The 23,821-nt window shown below is 41.8% G+C and overlaps 1 long non-coding RNA gene across 1 annotated transcript in view; it reads right to left on the bottom strand.

Annotated features, from left to right (window-relative positions):
- Positions 1–315: 315 nt before the first annotated feature.
- Positions 316–23,821, bottom strand: part of LOC147582502 (uncharacterized) — a 181,637-nt gene continuing 158,131 nt past the window's right edge. Inside the window, exon 2 of the long non-coding RNA XR_015248732.1 lies at positions 316–1,175. This is a non-coding gene — a long non-coding RNA (uncharacterized LOC147582502). The remainder of the gene's footprint in view (positions 1,176–23,821) is intronic.

Raw genomic sequence — 23,821 nt, 5'->3', positions numbered from 1 at the left:
TAAATTTTTTTTTCAACATTTATTTATTTTTGGGACAGAGAGAGACAGAGCATGAATGGGGGAGGGGCAGAGAGAGAGGGAGACACAGAATCGGAAACAGGCTCCAGGCTCTGAGCCATCAGTCCAGAGCCTGACGCGGGGCTCGAACTCACGGACCGCAAGATCGTGACCTGGCTGAAGTCGGACGCTTAACCGACTGCGCCACCCAGGCGCCCCGAAAGTTTTTATTTCTTAAACCACTACTGTTAATAGGAAACCAAATGTGTGAAATAAGTGGTGATTTTTGTTAAAACTAAAGTAAGGAAACAAAATACATACATGCCTTTATTTTATTAGTTAGCCAACATCATCAACCATAAAAATGACTCAAATGACTCAGATATGCACAGTAAACAATTAAATTCTGTCATCTTTGATTTTCTGCCAACCTTCAGTCATATAACAAAAACAACTTTAAACATATTTGTCAGTTTTGCCATTAGGAAGGTATAATTGTCAAGATAGAAGGATAGACATATTTTATGTAATAGTCCATTAGTTTGATTTACAACTATAAAATATTTAGACATATGTTACATGGACCTCCATTTGCACTCTTGCCTTAGATCCCACAAATATGAGGAGTAGGGCTACAGCCATATTCCCAATGCATTTAGGTTGGCAGGTAAGTAACCTTCAAGGGTGAGGTCTGACTATATACATATGGCCATACAAATGACATTTTTTTGGTTTGTTTTTTTAAGTTCAAGAAGAGACATACTGAATTTGGAGGTCATGAAAATAATGGGTAAATTCAGAGAATCAGCTGGTGCTTGAAACATCACATATATAAACAGGTGACAGGGAGGCTGCCAGGTATTCACCATGGATGTTGGCATCTTGCCCCTCAGGCTGTTCCTGTGTGAGGGGACACCCTTGGGTTATATAACCAAAGGTTAGCATTGTAAGCCTTTCCCACCAGCCTACTACAATGGCTACAATTCCCAAGAGTCTCCAATTGAGTCACAGTAAGCTTTAGGGCTCCCATCAAAGTACAAATGCCCATGGAAGATAGCACAATAAAGCATTCTTGGCCACGAAGTCCTCAGGTATATTTGCTCACTGGAAAAGAGTTCACTGGTTCCCTGGCAGTGGGTCCAGTATGGTGAGGAATAGGAACGGTTGGTATCTTCATGCTTGAAAAAGAAACACAAAAAGGGCAGGGGTGGGGGAGGCAGGTATGTGATGGGATCTAAAGGTGAATATTACCTACTTCATAATGACTGCTTGGGTTGGCCCATTTCCTTCTTCTTAATCACCCTATCTCGTTCTCTGGCAACCTAGATTTCCTGGACATGGTTGCATTTTCAGAAGGTTGATGGATCATCAGAAGGAAAAGGATTGAGCCAGAAGCCCATGGGTGGGTGAAGGTGTAAACACTTGGGTACTCATGACAGTGAATCATCTTATTCTCAGAGAAATAACCAGATTCTAGTGCTTCTGTGGCCTCCATCTCTGAGGAAAAGCAGGCATACCACTGTCAAGGCCTCCTTGCAATAAATGTAGGTATGGTGTTTTTTTTATTCCAGATGGCAAACTCACAAAAGCCCATTAGGCCCAATTCTCATGGTATGGGAGGGAGATGCATAGTACTTCTGAAAGAACACTGAAATGGGAATGAGATAGGAGTTTTCATCATCTAGATAGATAATCTCAAGTGAATGGCCGTATTTCTTTTTGCCTCAGTTTCCTCATAAAAAGTGGAAAACAATTTTTCCAAAATCCATTCTAGCTTTAACATGCTGGAGAGGGTACATGGGGAAAGCAGAATCTCTATGTATAATTCCAGCAGCGACAAAGCCTAGCAGACAAAGACACCGATCAGGCTGATGTGTCCTCCATCCTGCCTGTTCGGGATTTGCTGGCCAATGGGATAATCGAATATAGTGCAACCTTGCCAGAGCCAGCCCCAGTTAACTGAAAAAAAGGGAAGTCATAATTTTTTGTGTGTTCTTTGTTTTGTATTGAGTTTTCTTGTTAAACAGGAACTCCTTCTCCAGGGCTATGAATTCAGCCCAGTCGAATTTTTTTTTTAATTGAGAAATGACTAACATATAACATTATATTAGTTGCAGAGCAACAAAATGATTCAATATTTGAATAGACTGTAAAATGATCACCACTTACCTAACGGTAAGTCTAGATAACATCCATCACCAGACATAGTTATAAATTTTTTCCTTGTGATGACAACTTTTAAGATGTCTCTTAGGAACTTTCAGATATACAATACAGTATTATTAACTACATGCTATACATTACATCCCATCACTTACTTTATAACTGGATGTTTGTACTTTTTGAGAAGTTTACCCATTTCACCCTCCCCTACCTCCCACCTCTGACAATCACCAATCTGTTCTCTCTTTGAGTTCAATTTTGTTTACTTTCCACATATAATTGAGATCATACAGTATTTGTCTTTCTCTGACTTATTTCACTTAGCATAATGCCCTCAAATTTTCTCTATGTTGTTGCAAATGGCAGAATTTCTTTTTTTTTAATGGCTGAATAGTATTCCGTTTTGTACATATACCACACTGTCTTTACACATTCATCCATCAATGGACATTTCCACTTGGCTACTGTAAATTATGCTGCAATGAACATGGGGGTAAAAATATCTTTTCAAGTTATTTTTGTATCCTTCAGATAAATACCCAGAAATGGAATTGCTGATATTATAGTTCTATTTTTAATTTTTTGAGGAGTCTCCATATTTACCATATTGGCTATACCAATTTACACTGTATCAACAGGGTTCCCTTTCCTCACATCCTCACAAACATTGTTATCTTGTCTTCCCTATAAGAGCCATTCTACTAGGTGTGAGGTGATATATCTCAATGGCTGTAATTTGTATTTCCCCAATTAGTGAAGTTGAACACCTTTCCATATATCTGTTGGCCATCTGCATGCCTTCTTTGGAAAAATGTCTATTCAGCTCCTTTGCCATTTTTTAATTGGACTGTTTGATTTTTTTTGCTATTGAGTTTTAGGAGTTTTTTTATATATTTTGAATATTAATCCCTTATTAGATATATAATTTGCAAATACTTTCTCCCATCCCATAGATTGCCTCTTAACTTTGCTGATGATTTCCTTTGCTGTGCAGAAGATTTTTAGTTTCATATCGTTCCACTAGTTTATTTTTGCTTTTGTTGCCTTTACTTTTGGTTTTGAATCCAAAAAATCATCACCAAGACCAGTGTCAAGGAGCTTAAAGCCTATGTTTTCTTCTAGGAGTTTTATGGTTTCAGGTCTTACATTACAGTTTTTAATCCATTTGGAGTTAATTTTTGTATCCAGTTTTATTCTTTTGCATTTGGCTGTCCACTTTTCCCAATACAATGTATTGAAGAAACTGTCCTTTTCCCATTGTATATTTTTCACTCTTTTGTCATAAATTAATTGAGCATATACACATGGCTTTATTTCTAGGTTCTCTGTTATGTCCCATTCATCAATGTGTCTGTTTTTCTGCCAATACCATACTCTTGATTACTATAGCTTTGTAATATAGTTTGAAATCAGGAAGTATGATGCCTCCAGCTTTGTTCTTCTGTCTCAAGACTGCTTTGGTTACTCAGGGTCTTTTGTGGGGAATGTTGTTGACAAAATTATTTTCCCTCTATCTTTCCAAGTGATTTGTATATATTTAAAACCTCTAGGATAAACAGGACAGAGTACTTGACTCCTACCACCTCAGAAGAAAAGATGGGGGGACTCTCCAGTTTTGTCTCTGGTAGGAATTATCCTCCTGTTACTATAATGAGCCCCTATCAGAGAAGACCCCTGAGTCCTAGCATCTCACCTAGGTGGCAGCCTCAGTATCTTTGAACCCTGAACATTTGGCCACTTGGTTTGGCCACTAAATTTGGGATATCAAAAAAGAGCCTTGGCCTCTTTACCTTCCATTTTTCCATCTTTATATACACACATCACCATCTGTTTTCTTCTCTGATTCACAGAAAAGGGCTTGAGAATAAATGAAGTAGCATGTGCAAAAGAACCTCTCATCCAATAAGAGTGTTGTCTAGTAAGAGGCCACCTATCCCCAATGGTAGAGTAAGACATGTGGACAAGTTTGGGAAGAAAGAAAAGAATAGTAGAATGGTTAAAGGAAATAAAGAACAAGCCTTCATTAGGACTACTGAAATGACAGTAAACTGTCACCTGTGGCCAGAAATAGCCTTAGAAATAAATGATAACATGAAATTTGTCATTTCCTACCCACTTAGATACCCTTCCTTTTCTCCTATATGATCCAGGGCTCTGCATTTCCAACCACTCTTCCTACGCTCACTCTATAACCCACATTCTGAAGACTTTTGCTAGGAAAATGGTGTAATTTATACACTAAAGTATGGATGACTGCTGTGAAGTAAATGTACCTGTCCTTTTAAAGTTACCTTCCGGTGACACCTGGGTGGCTCAGTTTGTTAAACCTCTGACTTTTGATTTTGGCTCAGGTCATGATCTCATGGGTTCAAGAGTTTGAGGCCTGCACTGGGCTCTGTGCTGACAGTGCAGAGCCTGCTTGGGATTCTCTCCGCCTCTCCCTCTCTGCCCCTCACCAGCTCAGGTGCGTGTGCACGCACACACTCTCCCTCTCTCTCTCTCAAAATAAATTAATACAGTTACATTCTGATGGCACACCAACTTAACTGAAAGTAGTGACCAACACTAGGGATTTCAGAGACAGAGGATGATATCTTGACAATGAGGGATGACTTTTGCCATATAATGTATAGGATCACCCAATTTATCCATGGAAGGATCATCTGTTCCTAAAGACACACAGTATGGAAAGAAAGATAGCTACAAAGGTCAGGAAAAACTTAATACTTTCAAAATATAAGTGTGTACCTTACTTCAGTTAATCCCCAGAACTATCAAGGAGAATAAACATTCCTATTTGACAAATGAAGAAACGGAGGCTTGTAGGTGAAGGAATATCTCCAAGACATATTGGTCACCATGTTGTGAATCCTGCATACGAACACATGCCTGTCACACCCCAAAGACACTAACCACTATGCACAATACTTCTCAGAAGAGAACATGCCCTGAGAAACCATACCCACATATACAAGAAGTCTTTGATAACTTTTTTTAGTAAAATTCTGCAAAGCTGTTCTTGAGGTCTAAGCTCTATGATACTACCCTACTGCTTTGCTTTTACCATCTGATTTATGAACCAAAGGCAGGGAAGGAAAGTTAGTTCACTCAATGCCTCTAATAGTTCACCCTTACTCAATAGGCCTGTCTTTGTGAGGGGACCATAACAGGAGACAAAGGGGACATGGAAGGCAGGGAAAGAGAGAAATTACACTTAGGAGTAACAAGAAAACACCAAATGCAATTCTTCACCTCCAGAGCCTTTGGGCAGTTCCCTCTCTTGGCAAAGCAAGACCTAAAGGACAGAATTATCCCTTCTGGGAGCTTATTCTTGATAATGGCTTCATAATGCATTACAGGGCCTTTAAACTTGGCAGTAATCTTGGCGATGTCCCTTGGTCCTCCTCTCATCTATGCGTGTGAGAGACAGAGATTAGTTTTCATGTCATTTGAAAGACAGGTTCCTTGGTACCCAGAATTGTTAAAGTGCCTCGTCTAAGGTGACAAGGCTAGTAACTAGAAAAACTGAGATTAAAACCAGATTTCCTGATTGCCAGACCTAGATTCTTTCCGATCATTCCTACAGCTTCTTAAAACCCAGTATGGCTCTGGGTTGCCTGGGTGGTTCAGTCGGTTGAGTGTCCGACTTCAATTCAGGTCATGACCTCACAGTTCTTGAGTTCAAGTCCCACATCAGGTTCACTACTGTCAATGCAGAGCCTGCTTTGGATCCTCTGTTCCCCTCTCTCTCTGCCCCTCCCTTGCTCATGCTTTCTCAAAAATGAATAAACATTAAAAAAAAAAAAGTATGGCTCTTCATTCCAATCCTATATATTTACCCAATAGAAAAGAAAATGTGCATTATCCCATACAAAGACTTGTATGTAAATGTTATAGCAGCTTTAGTATATAGCCCAGATTGGAAATGCTCCAAATATCCGTCAAGAGGTGACTAGATAAACAACTAGGGTGTAGACATACAATATAATATGTCTCCGCATAAGTAAGAACTACTGAACACATAACGACATGGATGAAGCTCAAAGTAATCATGCTGAGTGGAAACAGTCAAAAAGAGCCCATGCTACCTGATTCCACTTATATAAAACTCTAGAAAATGCAAACTAATCAATAGTGACAGAAAGCAGATCAGTGGCTGCCTGGGGATGGCAGAGGGTACCAGAGGAACAAAAACAAAGGATTACAAAGAGACAAAAAAAAAAAAAAAAAAACCTTCTGAGGGATAATACATTCACTGTCTTCATTGTGGTGCTGGTTTCCCAAGTGGATGCAATGATCTAAATTTATCAAATTGTATACTTTAAATATGTAGTTTATTGTACGTCAATACCTCAATACAATTGTTTTTAAAAAAATATGGCCCCACTTGGACTTGAATGTGGCAATTCAGCCACCCCTCATTTCATCCATCCCCCAAAGATGCTCTTCTCCCTTGAGCTTCGGTCTGTAGCAAGGTCGCTGCTAATGGGACGATAGCAAGATATCTGACCAACACTGATGAATGATTATTATAATCACAGTATTAGTCTTCTCCTCCTCTTTAAGAATACAAATTTAGGGTGACTGCAGCTTCCCTCTAGGCAGAGGGTTTTCTTCTCTTTCTGCCTGGGGAGCACTTAGTAAAACAAATAGAAGCACTTATCATTATTCTTCTTATTAAATAAGCCTAGTAAACATTTGGACTAGCCTTGCAGATTTAAGACAGATGTTTCAACTGCAGAGGGCTGGAAAATGCAGAGAGGGAACGGAGAGTAAAAGGGAAAACCAAAAGGGGAGAGAGAGGAAAGTGGGTAATGGAGAAGGCAGACCCAACAGGGCTGAAGCAAAGGTCTTCCTTACAAGGCAGTAAGCAGACTGCTGTGCTGCAGTCAGCTGCTCAACACCAGGAGGCCCTGCGGTTTGGAGTGAGTGTCCAGAGCTCACCACACAGCCTGCTGCCCTGGGATTTGAGATGCTATGGGACTTTATGCTTATGGACTTGAGAAGATGACCCTCTTTGCCCAAGATCAGAAGAGGAGACCAACCCTTCTCCCTAAGAATCCTCAAGACTCTTCCCATCACTACCCATGAAAATAACTCGAATCACAACTGAGCTGCCCCACATTCTTGGCTAGCTCAGAGACAAATATGCAATCCCAGACCGAGGGGGCAGGACACTTGAACTGGGTTGTCAAAAGGGAGGCATGAGGTCAAAGCTGGGGGAAAGTTTTGCCTCTATATCTGAGTAAAGGAAGAACAGGTTTAAAAGTGGTAGATTCCCTCTGAAGAGATGCCAAGACTCTGTCCTGGGACTGTCCCCTGTGGAGGAGGGGATGATGCTTATGAGATGGGAATCCTTGGCCAGGAGCCATTTTGTTATTGCTAAGAACTCGTCTGGAAAAGCTATCTGTCACTGATGGCCTGTTGAACAGGGAAACTTCCTGCCTGTCAGTGATCCCTCAAACACCAGAGATGGGGCTCTGAAAACACAGGGCATCATTAATTTGGGGGTTCAGTGCTGCCACAAGCATCACACTCAAAGTGGTCTCTCAGGAAAACCAGGTAAAATCACTGGTGTTGCTTATTAAAATGTAGATACCTACTAAATCTGAATCTCTGTGGGTACTACCAAATAATCTGCATTTGAACAAGCTCCCCAGATAATTCTCACCCATGCCAAAGTTCAGAAATCACTGTCCTTTCTAGCTTAGAAAATGTGGAAACCTAATGTCCTTCTCATGAACAGCTCACTACTGACTTTCCTCAGTTTACAGGGAGGAAAGGGAAGCCTCCCACAAAATAATCAAGACCTTTCCTGCAGTGAACATTTCTCACAAGAGGTTCTCTTGCATCCTTAGTTACACATTCCATATCACAGACATAAAAGGGGAGAAACCTTTTCTTTCAATTGTTTGCCATTCCACAGAAAGGCACATAGGAAGGCAAGAGGCTGTGGTATGTTGTGGTGTGAGTCAAGCACCACACAGAGCTTGGTCCTCCCATCTGTTATAATCCCAATTCATCCCTTATATCAGACTGTGGGCTAGGAGTCATGGTTCCTGTTTTATGGTGGAGTCTAACACTCTTGCCACATATTCCCCCTACCCAAGCAAGGCTTGCTTCTCCATATGTAGAGTTCTGAAACCACTACAATGTGATTAAGGAAGGCCCAGAGAATCACTAGGATTAAGACAGAATAATCCCATCGCTTCCCCCAACACTTCCTCCCCCCAAATCACCCAGCCTCTCCCATTTCCAAATACCAGCCTTGGGTTCCACTGCCTCTGCTGGCAAGCCTCTCTCCTTCCCTCCAACATTCCAGGCTAAAAGCTTCCCGCCAAAGGACATGTTGTGACCCACACACAGCCCAGATCTCTGGGGGGGGGGGGGGGTGGAGAAGAGACCCTGGGAAAGAAGAAGGTCATACCTGTACCTGAGTCACTGCAACACAGAACACAACAAGACAAACACAGCCTGTCCAGTCATGTCTACCCGGGCTTTGAAGCTGGCATTTCCAGAATGTGCATCATGTTGTTTTCAACCAGGTGGGCCTAGATGTCTTGGCTGCATGTCTCAACATGAGCCCCACCTCCAGCCCCACAGGGATGCCTGCTCTTTGCCAAAGAGCAAACATAGTCGAATACTTTCATATCTCAGAAACAGCTGGGCCTGGGCCCAAGGATCTAGTGACCAAAGATGGTTATGGCTCAGCTGGAGAGATGAGAACCAGGCTAGGAAGCTCCACTCTGGTTAAAAGGAAGCATGAACTGGAGGCATGCTCCCTCCCTCTGCTCCTTCTCCCTGCAAGGTCTTCATCTGCAAAATGGGGATCAATTATTGCCTTGGTTTGGGTTCCCCCAAAATCAGACCCTGAGAGAAGGATTTGGACTCAAATACTCTATTTGAGAGGTGACTGCAAGAAACACAAACGAGGGAGAGAAGGAAACAAGACGAAGATGGGAGAATGAGCTGGTTATCATGGAAGGGAGTGAGGCTCTATCTCCTGAGGACCTTCTTAAGATGCGTGTATAACACACCTGAGAAATGTCCCACCTAAGGATGGAGAAACTGGGGCAAATACCCACTAATTCTTATTCCTTATTAGCTGAAGACTACCCTCAGGGGCATTAAGACCTCTATACTTCTAGGCTGCCTTGCACGTGGGCAGGAGAAAGCTACCACACAGAAGCAGAAAAATCCCTCTGAAGGAGAAACTGATAAACTGGGGGCCTGAGGTAAGAAAGTAACAGTGGGCATATGAAATGTCCAATGCACCTTAGGTGACCTCAGGGGTGGGTTCAAGGAGATGGTTGGGACAGCAATAGCATCTGCTGTACTTACCATCCCTATAGGGTGAATTAAATCAGACAATGTATAAAATACATGGCACCGTGGCAAACAGGCACATGTGTAAGGAAAACCATTTATTATTATTATTACTACTGTTATTACTAACTTTGGGATTCACATCACAATACACAGATTCTCCTTAACCAGACTGGGAACATGAGTGCCTCCATCCTGCCTAGACTGAAATCACAAAGTCCTCAGGCCCAACGCCTGGTCAGGCTAAAGTGTGAGGGAACAGAGGGGTCACTGGGCACACAACCATAAGAGGACTACCCCAGAGGGAGTTCAACGCAGCCCAGCACACACTCTCCACAGAACATGGCTAAGAATCCACCCTGCCTGCTTTGTGAAGGCATCCTGACCTGGACAAGAGCCTTTACTAAGTTCCCTTGTGATCTCTTGGCATTAATGTCCTCAAATGTCCACAGCATTCTCTATTTATCTTCTACTGTTCGAGTTTCGTGCCTAGAACGCTTCAGCCACACAATGCAAAAGTCCAGCCAAGCAGATTCCTTTAGGATTCACATGGAACATGTGGGCACTAACCACATACTAAACTTGTGGCTGGATCATAGGCGATGTCTGTGGCTACCCCAAACAACCTTCATTTAGGAAGAATAGAACCGGAACAGGCATCAATGGAGAGCCAATTCTCCTACTTTGTAGATGAGAAAATTTGACAACAATAAAAGTGATTTATCCAAGATTATTTAGATGGACCTAATTTTGTTCATTCATTCACTCAGTAGACACTAATACAGTACCCACTATATGCCAGGGAGTATTTCAGGTGCTAGAAACACAGCAGGGAACAAGAAAGACAAGTTCCTCTATTGTTATGGTGCCCACATTCTCTTGGGGAAGACAGACAGTAAACAAATAAAGAGTACATTTCAGATAATGATTCGTGCTATGAAGAAACTAAAACAGACCAAAGAGGTAGCAAGTGATAACATGAGAGGAAGTCCTATTTGAGAAAGAGCTGTCAGGAAAAGCTTGTTTAGAGAGTGTGACATGCGAACAGGCCCATGGACTAGAAAGAATGAGCCATGCAAAGATCTGGAGAAAGAGCATTAGAGATGAGAAAACAGCAAGTATGAGGACCCTGAGACATGAAAGCCCTGGCGTACCAGAGAAATGGTACAGGCCGGCCTGGCTACAGTGTGGTGGGAAGGGGGCTGAGCTCTGTGAAGTCAGAAGCAGCAGGATCCACTCAGGATGAAGGCCAACCACACGGGTTCCCACATGGGGAGGCCAGTTCATTTCACGGTGCCCATATGAAAGGATCCTCATCCGATTGTATCTCTTTGTCTCTGGGAAATAAGCAGCAAGGATCTCAGCACAAAGGAGAGAAGAGTTGGCATTCTGAATGGAGAGGAGGTTTAAAATAGTATCTTGAAGAGAAGGCAAGTATATTCATAAAGGGAATGTGGTAGGGGCGCCTGGGTGGCTCAGTTGGTTAAGCGTCCAACTTTGGCTCGGGTCATGACCTCACAGTTTGTGAGTTCGAGCCCTGCGTAGGGCCATGTGCTGACAGCTCAGAGCCTGGAGTCTGCTTTGGATGCTGTGTCTCCCTCTCTCTCTGCTCCTCCACCAACTCGCACTCTCTCTCTCTCAAAAATAAATAAACATTAAAATAAATAAAAATAAAAAATAAATTAAAAAACAAATGGAATGTAGCAAAACTGCAGTACTGGGAGTTGTTCTAAATGTAAAGTCAGCACGGTTGTATAATTTCTCCAGTTACATTTAGCTACTTGGGTATATGGAACCAGGGTAGGCAGAGGGCTGGGGTTTTGGCAGAAGAATGCAATGGAATTGGAGTAGGTAAGAGGGTGCCACCCATATAAGGATATGTGTCTGTATCAATAACCACAAGTCTAAGCCTGAGGAGCACAAAGGACAGGTGTAGAGTCCATGGACTGAAGGTTCCTCTGGGACTAAACAGTACTAGAGAGCAGGTCCTAGAAATGTAGGATATAGTGTCCACAAAGGCAAGGCTTGAAATCAAGATTTTAGAGGAGGAACAGTTATAGGTTTATTGATGGGGACTAGGGTATAACCAAGAAAATAGATGACATCTATTAAAAGCCTATTAAAAGGCATGTTTAAAAAGGTAAGCAGTGGCCAGGCCAGTGAGTGATATGGTGGGATATTACAGAAGCACAAGACATAGCCTCTGCCCACATGAATACAAAATGCTCTTGGTGAGACAGTCCCATAAGCAGGTAACAACAGCCAATAATGCAACATTGAGTAATGTAGAATCTTAACTTTATATAAGAGTTTAGCAATAGATTTCATGAATATGCTTTCTGTGGAACATATAATGTTACATATGCCAGTTAATTCTCCTTAGTTTATAAATGAGGACATTGAGGTTCAAAAAGAAACAAAGGCACTTGCCCAGAGCCCAACAGTTAAAGTGAGGCAAAACTAAAATCCCTGCTTCTGGCCTTTGATTCCCAGTCCAGCTCTCTTTCCACATAAACCACAGCATATGACACAGTATCACCAGATCATAGTGTCTGAGGTCAGACTGCTCGGGTTCAAACCAACCCCCCACCTTACTAGCTGGATGACCTTGAACAAATGACTTATTCTCACTGTGCTTCAGATTTCTCCCTTCTACAGGGGAGATAATATAGCACCTATCTCAAAGGGTGATGTGACAAATGAATAAAATAAAGCTTGAAAAGGGCTGAAAACCTTGCCTGGTATACAGTAAGTGCTCGATAATTGTCAGTACTATAATATAGTGAAAAGAATATGATGTCTACTATAAGCACAGTTATCTCCCCACTCTCAGACATGCTCACGAAAAACTGGAAGCAATACTCCCTGCCCTCCCCACCCCCGTTCTGCCTCTTAGAGGCTTCATGGATGACTGGGGACTTGATCAGGTATTGAAGGGCAACCAGGGATTCTCAGACTTAGATTCATGGAAGGGTGCAGGGAGAGCTCATCGTATTGGGTGACAGCATGAACAAGAACCTGGAAGAGTCTGATGGGGACATATTCATGATACAGTGAGGAAACCAGGCATCCAATAAAGGGTGGGTCCTGAAAGGCCCTGGGACTGGGGAGAACTTTGTTCAAGGATGCGAACTTTCTCTGACTTCTCTCCTTTTTCAGATGCTTCCAGGGAAAACAGAAAGTAATGCTGCCTGTCCTCCCCATTCTCTGTTCTGCTTCTCTTTTGGTGCCCTCTGTAGAGCAGAGAATCATTCTACATAAACACTGAGCCCAAAAGAATCCATCTGAAATGGTCTCCTCCTAGGGAACCGAGTCCATCGGAAGTTACAGAAGCATCAAGGCACCTCGGGCAGGAGCTGCTCGGCTCAAGTTGAATTGACATCCATTTTAATGTCCTGTGTATTCCCCATCCCCCAGATGGAGAGATGAAGAAAAATAGGGTGTGAAAATAATGTTGAATTCAACTTCAATGAGAATAAGAAGATTCTGAATGATAGCAGACACTCTGTACTTAACTGACCCTATTATGAGCAGCTATTGAAGAATTTTCAGGATAATGAGCTATCTCATCTTCCATATAACAAGCTGTGGGCGGACTGCTCAGACATTATAGCCTTAAAAAAAAACACATATATCAATGGCCCCCATAATAAAAAAAAAAAATCACACAGGGGATGGGGCTACTTCTTAAACCAGGTTCTCTGCCACCAGGGCTCTGAGGTTTCATGAAGGCACAGCTAGGGTTCGTGTCTGCCCCACCAGCCACACCTTCCCCATCCTGCCTGCTCTGGAGTTGCTCAGCTCCTGACATTTGCCACCTAGGCAAAACTTTCCTTCAACCACCCCACCCTTTTTAGTAATCTCTATACGGCCAGCAAGGAACCCACCTGAACAATGTCTTCCTCAGAATTGAGCCCAAAATGGCCACCCTTGATGTAATATTTATGTATTTATTCACAGAAAACCATTTATGGAGCATATTTTATGTGTTCAGCACTGAATGAGACAAATATAGTTCCTGCCCTCCCAAAGATCGCATGGAAGACAGATGTGAAATTCACAATCCCAGTAAGACATAGTAAGTCAGAACAGTACAGGATGTATCAGCAGTACCCAGGACAGAGGGACCTGATCTCCTCTGCTGGGGTTCAGGGACAGGTCTGGGGACTCTACACTCAAACGTTATTCAGCACATGTGCACACATGTATACTCAGAAGCACATACATCATCCCTGCAAATCAGGAGCCCTGTATTTCAGGGCCTCATGCAGGCCCTTAAGAAGAGAACCTGCTACACAGCCAAATTAACAGGCAGCAGAAGGATGGAGCCCTTTTTTTTTTTTTACATCTGTCAGTACATTGCTGTGCAAACTTATGTAAAATATTCAACCTCTCTTAATCTTACTCTCCTCCTGTGAATGAAGCAATCCAGAGAGGTGACCCCCTTGTACAACAACATTCTATAAATCCACAATAGTTGAGGGTTTGGGAGACACAGTTAATACCCCTGCCTGGGCCACCACCTCTACCAAAGCCCCTCCTAACTAGCCCTCTGTGAACAAATTTCTCACCTTTACTCTTGAAGTGACTGTTTCATTACTAATTCATTCAGAAGAATGTTATAGGGCACCTATTCTATAAGAGGTTCTGTGGAAGATACAAAACAGTATGAGTCATGAGTCCTGCCCTCAAGTTGCTTGTGCTTGACTGGAGGAAGGTAATTTAGCCAAGTTACAAATGCATGTAGATGACACAAAGCCACAAAGAATGGACCACAAATCCATGCCAGTGTGGTATCAGAGACCAGCGTGACTATTCTCTGCCTGTCTGATACCCCTACACTCTACTGAATCCATCAACTTTCAGGGAGCACTTCTGTTTTTCAGGTACCCCAAGAATCCCTGTACCTAAGTGGAAAAGAAAATATACTCCTAGCCAAGGTTTCTCAACTTGGGCACTGTTGATATTTCAAACCAGATAATTCTTTTCTGTGGGAGTTGTCCTGTGTATGGTAGGGGGTTTAGCAGCATCCCTGACCTCCACCCATTAGATGTCAGTAGAACCCCCCTCCCCCGACCCCGCCACCAAAACCCACCTCCGGATACTGCCAAATGTCCCCTGGAGGACAAAATCACCTCCAATACACACAAAAAGAAAACAGAAAACTTTCTAAAAAGTCAAGAAGAACTATTTTAGATACAAGAACAAAAACCTCCTAAAGTCATTGAGGAGTTTGGTGTTTTGAAAAGTTCCTCCCCACTGCACTCAAGCTGCCTCCCTCTCCCTTAAAGCAAAAGCATTTAAACTACCCAGTTATATCCTGAATTCAGAATGGCAATTGAAGGCAGGTAGAAAGTAATGTCTGGAATCACACATAAAAGTTCGTTTTCGACCAGAAAATAACTTTGTCTCCGTGACTTGCAAAAGTCACCCATTCAGCCTGCATGGTGACTGAGAACAGTGTTAGCCGGCCAGAAAGGCATCAGTGACCAACCAAGTTATTCCAGCCCATTACCTCAATCCACCAGGCGATGCTCGTCAGAGGAGAAATCATTAGGGGACAAGAGGGAGGTAGGAGGTCTAAAAAACCACCTTGGACATTTGTCCATAAGCACTTTCACCAATGACTTAAAAAGAGTTTTGGGAGCGGGGATTAAGAAAATATGCAACCATAACAACTCAGAAACCATAGCAAAGGAAAAAGACAGATTTTCTTTAAGAAGACTGAAGAAACTTCCCTCTGCTACCAGCATTCCCTTCTATTTTCATTATTTCTTTCCTTTATTACCTTTTATATTTCTGAAACAATCAGATTTACAAATAAAACACATGTAACTTAAAAAGCACAATACGATAAATATTTGTAGATTCCCATTCAATTCAAAAATTAGAACCTATGCTTAACCTGTACCCACATGCACATATACCTCTCCTCTCCTTTGTCCACCTTCCTTTCCTCCACCAGACACAATCGCAGTCCTAATTTTTACTGCTCTTTTAAAGTGTGGTTTTACCACAAATGTGTGTAAGCTGAAGCTTGCTGTGTTTGTTCTTGAGAACTAAAAACATGGTATACTACCACGTGTGGTGTTCTAAAACTAACTGTTTTTATTCAGTATTATTTTGCAAGATTTACCCATGATATGACATAGTCTATTTCACTGTATAACAGAGTATATTTATCCACTTTCTTGATTGGCATTCAAGTAATGTCCATACATTTTTCTAGGCTGAGAAGGGCAGCTATGAAGGTTCATGAACATGTGCAAGAATTTTTCTATAAGTGGGTTTGCTAGGCCATAGGGTGGGCAAAATGTTCACCTTAGGAGATAGTACCGGGGTGCCTGGGTGGCTCAGTCGGTTAAGCGTCTGACTTCAGCTCAGGTCATGATCTCACAGCTCGTGAGTTCGAGCCCTGCATCAGGCTCTGTGCTGACAGCTCAGAGCCTGGAGCCCGCTTCGGATTCTGTGTCTCCCTCTCTTTCTGTCCCTCCTCCACTCATGCTCTATCTCCTTCTCTCTCTCTCTTAAAAATAAACATTTGAAAAATTTTTTTTAATTAAAAAAAGGAGACAGTACCAAATTACTTTGCAAAGGGATTGTACCAAAAGCAATATATAAAAAATTGTATTGACTCACATCCTCTCGAACTCAAACTTTGTTCGATTTCTTAAATTATTCTGATTTCTAATGGAAATCCATATACTTTTAATCCTTCTCCCAAATTTCTCCCCAGAGCATCTCATCACTATGCTTCCCATTTTAAGAAGTAAAAAATATATATCAAACCATAGCCCCTGTCCCCAGGAGTAAAAGAAAGAACATCATCGTGAAAATCAAAACAATTAGAGAATGATGCCAAATACAGAGTCCAAGAAAAAAATTAAAAGAATTCAAGAAAATGCAAACCGAAACAGAACCAATTTTTACCTATTAAATCATTATTAATTTTTAGTATATGTGCTACCAAAGCGAGCACATTAATTTTTTTTAATATGACAACATCAAAGGTATCTAGACAAATGCATTCTCATTCATGGCAACTGATGGGAATATAAATTGGTAGAGTCATCCTGTTGGATAATTTGACAAAATTTTTCAAATGCATTAAAATGTTTGAATACTCCTTGATTCAGCTACTCTACTTGTAGAAACTTATTCTACAGAAAAAAGAAAGTTCACACAGATTTAGACACAGTGCTATGTGATATAGTAACTATGGATCAAAGACAAAAAATGAAGTTTACCAAATACCCAACACTGGGGAGACTGGTTAAATGATATTTGTCATAGCTACACAGTAGACACTAAGTGGACAGTAAGAGTGACACTGTAGATATTTATTGATATGCAAAGATATTCAAAGTATGTTCTTAGGCTAAAAACAAAAAAACAAGGGGCACCTGGGTGGCACAGTCGGTTAAGTGTCCAACTCTTGATGTCTGCTCAGGTCATGATCTCGCGGTTCATAAGTTCAAGCCCCACATTGGGCTCTGTGCTGATGGTGCAGAGCCTGCTTGGAATTCTGTCTCCCCTTCACTCTGCCCCTCCCCATCTTGTGCGCTCTCTCTCTCTCTCTCAGAATAAATAAGTAAACATTTAAAAATTTTAAAAAACACACAAAAAAATAGTTTACAAAGAAATGTGACCTCAAATGTGCAAAAAGGAAAAAATGCGTGCAAGTGGTGTATATGCATAGAAAAAATTAACAATTTTCAAATAATCAGATACTATAAAGCTGGATGGTTTCTGAATTTTAAGGCAAATCAGAAAGGGTAGAAGTGAAATGAGAGGATTATATCGGGAATGACTGCATGAAGGAGTGAGACCTTGAGGCAATAGCTTTCAAGAATGAATGAAGTGCCATGGGGTTTTTCTTTCCAAGGAATGGGTAGTAATAACATGATGAAACCCCACCTTCCCATCAATCTCGGCATCTCTGCGAAAGCAGGGATCCAGCCTACAAAAAGGTCATTTAGCTCTTTAAGAGCCTGTTAGAGAGTCACCCAGACCATGCCAACTCTTCCTATCTGTTCTCCTGCACTGCCCACTGGACCATTTAAATGAAGTCAGCTGGTCAACAACCAGCCTGAGTCTTTCAACACATGGACTGCCTGTTTGAATTATCCAAATCATGCTGTCACACATAAGAGCCAAAAATGCCTTCAGTGGCCATTTAGTTTGTATTTACATTCAATAAAGGAGGTTTGGTATAGATTTGTATTCTCTTGACTTGGTTATAAATAAAGTGCCTTTGTCTCTACCAATATGAATACCAACTATCATAATTCAAATGTGTTATAATTTTATAACCAAAACTTGTGTTTAACACATTTTCTGAAAAGAAGTGAAATTCAGCTTGATTAAGTTTGCTGAGGTAGAAGGGAGAGGGTTCCAGAGGAAGGGAAAGTGATTGTTCCATTGAGGGTCTCAAACTTCTTTCAGAAAGTGGCACCAAATAGTCTATGAGATACATATTAGGACAACAAAGTCATGGAACAGGGATGTTATATATTGATTCAAACAATATAGCTCAGTGAAATAGGTTTCTTCCCACACACACAAAAAAAAATGTATACAGATTTTCAATTTTGAAAACCTTAAATGAATACAGATAATCTAACATCTTGATTTCCAGAAAGAAGCCATCTTCAAGAAGCATCAATCCCTGAGACTCTACTCTTTAAGAGAAATACACTAAATAGAAAGAGACAGATAAATAGATGCTTCTGCTAGAATTTTCTGCAGCAGGATGTGTGTAAATGTCCACTTCTAATGCAGAGCCCAATGGAGTTGTTCCCCCTTTACACACTGACCAGTCAGTGAAGCCAAATTCTTGTTTTCAGTGACCATGGTGTCCACATGACCAAGAGGCAATCACCTCTGTTTACCAGGTTAATTGAGTATTCTGCAGACATTGATTCCACATTCCTCCAGTGGAAACAAATGTGATCAGCATCATTAATCAGAAAAGTATCATCTACCTACCACTCTACAAGGGAGGCACGTGCTCCATGCCACTCCAGAGTGGGGTTCCCCAGCACGGCAGCAACATCTGTGCAGCCACTGAGGCTATGGAGAGACCATTGCTCGACTGGAGTGTGATTTCTAATAGGTTCTATTCTGTGATGAAAAATAACCATTTGTACATACCGATGAGTGACATTAAAATTCACCATCGAAGTCTCACTTGATAATAACAAGGACACTGCAAGAGTCTCTACAAACACACCAGACTTCAAATTAAAGGGTGAGTTTATTGTTGTTAAGGAAAGCATGGATCTCTTTGCATTAGGACTTGGTGAACAATAAATATATTTCCCGGAGAGGTCTCCTAAGCTGATATGCATTCAAGGTATTATCTTTGCTCTGACTGTATGTGCTTCTGGGTGAAAAAATTCTAATTGCACTCCCATTCAAAAATCAACCGTGGGAATAAGGAATCATGCTCATTTTATGCACAGCTGCCCGAAGGCCTTATCCTTAAAACAAATTACAGCACCTCCTATGCGACACACACTCTGAAGCTAATTCTAACCCTACAGCAAAACTCCAAAATTAAACTTTAATCTGTGATCTAAACAATTTGGTGTTTGTGATCAATCTTGGTATTTTTATAAAATGCCAAGGTAATTGTTAGAGCAGAGGAGGACAGAGTTGTCCAACAGCACATTCCAGTAGAAGCAAAGGAGGCTCCTGGGGCAGAAGCTGGGTGAGGAGACCTGGAGAGAAGACAGGCCTCTGCCAGAGCCAGAGATGAAAAGAGGAGGAAGGCGGATGGCAGGAAGACACGGAGGGAGGGAAGGAGGGAAGAGAGGGACGGAAGAAAGAAATCTTGGTGAGTATCATCCCTACTTCCCCTTGTCAAAGGCTCAGGCAGGCTGCCACTCCATTAAAGCAATCACTTTGGCCCTATTAGCCATATTAGAAATTAAATTTGGTCTCTTGAAACTGTACACCAGGAAGCCAGTGGGGTGAAAGCAAATTTGACATGATATCTCCAAAAGCAAAAGGGGCCAGATGACACATTCCGGGGCACGGAGAAGCCCACCTGGGAAATGTGCCCAGAGAAGAGAGTTCAAAGAGCTTCCAGCGGAAGGTCTGCCTTTCCCCAACTGGCTGCAGAGCGTCTGCGTCCTCCAGCAACCTGCTCAGCAGCTCTGATAAGTCAGACAGAATTCATGGGAGATTACCACACAGCTCCTGCCAAGCTGTGCTGCAGCGCGGGTAATAGATACGCTCCAGCACTAAATCCTAAAAGGCCCTGCTACATCTGTCAAGCATGCCCTGGAAAAGCACCCTCAGTTCAGATGTTATCACTGCTCTGCCTGCATCAGAAGATTTAGTGTCCACCCTGGAGGTTGCTTTTGCTGCACAGTTTTCAGGGGCAAAACAACAAGGGAGAAAGATGAGAGAAAAAAGGCAAATTATTCTTGCTTAAAGCAAAAGAAATAAAGTGATGTGCTTGCAGACTAGTTCAGCTCCTCGCCCTGCATCCAGAAGGTCCCAAATCCCACATTAAGGAGGTACTGATGTTCTAAGCTGATTAGCTAGGATGGTTAGAGTCCCTGGACTGTGACATCATGTAGATGATCTTCTATAGAGCGACTCTTTCCCAAGGAAAGCTAAACAACAAACCCAGCAGGGATCCATAGGCAAGAGATAGAAGATGCAAGCTTTTGATAATTAACTTTAAAACAGGTTCGAGAAAAGCTGTTCTGATATAAAATGAACTTTTCAGAGCATTTGCTTAGGAAAAGGAAAAAAAACTTTAAACCCCTCCAAACAGTTGTACTTCCCACTAACCATGTTTCCAGATGCAGCTTCTGTTTGTTCAAAATGTATTTTAAGCATTACTTTGGACATTTTGTTCATTATGAGCAAAGAAGAGTGCTACATTTATATGTATTTTTAAAATGTAGAAAAAAAATATATATATATATACACTCACTCTCAGTGTTTTAAGCACAGGAAGTTCACATATTAACTGCCTGTTTTCTCACCAGAGCCTATAACTAATCTAAGAGAAAGGGAGGGGAGTCCTAACCTGACCCACCATCTTGGTTTTCTGGAAACTGCTCACACTCATAATCCAGGATGAGTGCCCAGAGCTCCCAGTAGCTGGGGTGTCTTTGGGTCCATAGAGGTATGGATGGTGGGGCATCTAGTGGCATTGCAGTTGTAGACTCCTGTGGTACCTGCCCATTTATGGAGGTGGACAAACCACTGGAGGAGCCAAGCTGACCTAGAAGAGGACACTGGATGGATATTTGGCCTCTGAATCAGGAGAGAGAAACCAAGGACCCACATCTATGAGTATCATGCTTAGCTAAAATAATTAAAAACTTCTTAAGAAAAAATGGGCAGTTTTCCTAGTAATACCCCGTGACATGTTTATGTGAACCATGTCCCTACTCCCAAAAACAAATTCAGGGAGAGAACCAAGAACTGATCACAGGATTATAGCTTCTGAGCTCAGTGGATCTTTTCATTGAAAAACTAAAAGGAGGCTTGTTTTTAAAGGGAATTCCCAAGGCTGACAGTGCTCAGTGTTTTACATGAATTGTCTTCTTTGTTGTTCTCAATAGCCCTGAGAGCAGGTTAATATTACTCTCCTTGTTCAGGAGAAAACGGGGACTCAGAGAGGTGAAGTAATTTGCTCAGAATCACGCAGCTCATCATTGCCCTATTACTTGAAGTCATCACCAGCTCTAGGAATACATTAAGTCCTTCATCAGATCTTTTTAATTATTGTAATGGATGGATATTTATTTCTGAGCTGGATGTCTGAAGTGCTTGCTGAACACTGGGAAGTACATTTGGTCAAGTAGCTGTTTTCAAGAGCCCATGAAACCCAACCATGAACAGGACGCATTGATCTTTCCAGGAGAGCAACTCTCTTTGAGTCCCTGACAGCCCCACCACCCACTGAGAAACAACAGAAGCAGTGACTGAAGGTAAAAGCTGCTTCAAATCAATGATGAAGTGTCACCTCCCCTGACCTTCCTCACCCACACCTTCTAGACACCATCAGCAAGGTGTGGCTCATCCATGAGCATTGAGCTCACAGGCATCCTTGTCAGAGAGCACTGGTTTGGGGTGTTTACGATCAGAGTTCAATTAGCCTAAGGGGAAATTAAACAATTGGCTGACAGCTCACTGATTAGCAATTATTTTCCCAGAAAGTTGGTGCGGACTGCTGAGCCCCAAATCCCCATGGCCTCTTAGTGACTTTGTGTAAAAATGCTCCCATCACCCTGTGGGTCCCCAAACAAGCTGCAGCTCCAATGACAAACATTCCAGCCTTTAGGTTCTCATCTTTGTACCCTCCGGTGCCCTCATTTCTCCCTAAATCAAGTCCAGTATGCCATGTACTATGGTCACGGAATCATCATTCAGCTCTTTCTTCAAACCAACCACCCAGAAGAGACAAACTGGTAGACTCATCCCAGGACAGAAGACAGATCTGAACCAGCATCTCCATGCTCTCACCCCGTGTAATCCCAGACACATGTTGCCAAACAGCCACAAGGCTGTGAAAGTCAATTCCCCTCCCAGTTCCTTGGATCTGAGCCACATGAGATTTAACCCAGGTGGCTGACCCTGGTCATCTAGGTCATGACTCTGGTATTTACAGATCTGGTGTCAATCCCACCTCTGCTGCTTACAACTTAGGCAAGTTCACTCATTCTGAATTTTAGTTTCCTCGTCTGCAAACTGGAATAATAACAGTACCCATCTCAGAAGGGTGTAATGAGGATGAAGTTGCACAGTACATGGAAATCACCCAGCACACTATGTCTGACACTGAATAAGAGATTAATAAATCGCACCTGGTATTGTTACTCAGATTTTATTACAATATATCACAGGCTCATTAATACTAACCTGCTAACCCAGCTGAAGACTTTTTCTTTTTTGTCAACTGGATGACTATAAGGAAGACTTTCGGAACTAGTTAAACACCTAATATGATCAATAGGCAGCTAAAAATGACTATCTTCTTGACCTCATAATTAGGTCATATATTTAGAACATTTGTGGCACATGCCTCTTATACCTATAGCCTTGCATTGCTGTTGAACCTTCTCACACATGGGCTTCTAATAAGATAACACCTCTTCAAATGCGACAGTCCTGTTTTAAACTTGTGGGCATCTCCCACAATATCCAGCACAGTGTCTGGTACCTGCCGACCACTCAATAAATATCACAAGATGCAAATATAAATGCAAATATAAGTAAAAAAATAAATGAAAATATAAATTCCTGCCTTAATTGGGCCACATGACTGGTTTCTCCAAGTGTAAGAATTCCTATGTGAAATGAACTGAGGAGGTAAATCCACTGTGCATCAGTGTCTTGTTGACTTGTTTTATGGCTCTTAAACTAGACATGGGCCTTGATTAGAGGAAATCCTATTTTATAAGCCATGAACACCAGCATTTAGCACAGATTTGGGCACCTAAGCACTCCACTATATTCATGATTGAAAGATTAACTTTAACCTTGGAGAGAAATTCAAGATTCTAGGGCCTTAAAAGATGATTCTTTCCTCTCTGGCATCTCCACTGGGGTGAAGGAAACATGCTGCGAAGGCATCCTGGGCCATTGTTTTGGTTTTTGGCCCTCCTGACTCCATCCACGATCGGGTAAAGAATTAGAAGTTTAATTCCACTTCAGAATCACTGGCCTCTAATATCAAAGTCAAAACTGTGTTCATGTTTTCTTTAAAGCAGATGTCACCACTGTTTCTTTGCAATGTTTCCAAGATGGTAGGATTTTTTTTTAGTTGGTTTTCAAAAGAAAAGCATGGTAGTGGCTGGTCCATCCGTATTCACCAACAGAAGCACAATCGTACACTTTACGAAAGGAAAGCGCATGTCAAAGGGAAAATGAGACTCAGGTATTATTTCCTTGAAAATAAATCAATTCCTAAATGATTGCTATTAAAGGAGCTGAGTTACATTTGTGCTTTTAAATCTATTATACACTTAGGTTCATCCAACTGAATTAAAGAAAACGCCATGACGTGTGTTTGAAATAAGGAATTCCCTGCATCAGGCCAGACTTACCCTACATTCTCTAGTCTGGACAATAGCTTCAAACTCACACGGAGGAAGAAGCAATTGTCAGCAGTTGGGGGCTTCCTCTCCAGCCCCTTAGACCCCAAATTGACTCTTCCAGCTTTCAAAAGCAAACAGCAATCGCCAGAAAGTGACTTATTTCATAAAAGAAACTGAAACACAATGCCCTGATTGGGTTACTCTTTCTTATAGAATGAGAGCACATTCACACTCCAGCAAAGCCATCGGCCCCATTTCAAGAACTTCAA

The sequence above is a fragment of the Puma concolor genome, chromosome A3 (assembly GCF_028749965.1).
Source record: "Puma concolor isolate L17-30 chromosome A3, mPumCon1.1.hap2, whole genome shotgun sequence".
NCBI lineage: Eukaryota > Metazoa > Chordata > Mammalia > Carnivora > Felidae > Puma > Puma concolor.
The sequence above is the reverse complement of the archived record's forward strand: the minus strand, read 5'-3'. Positions and strand labels throughout refer to the sequence as shown.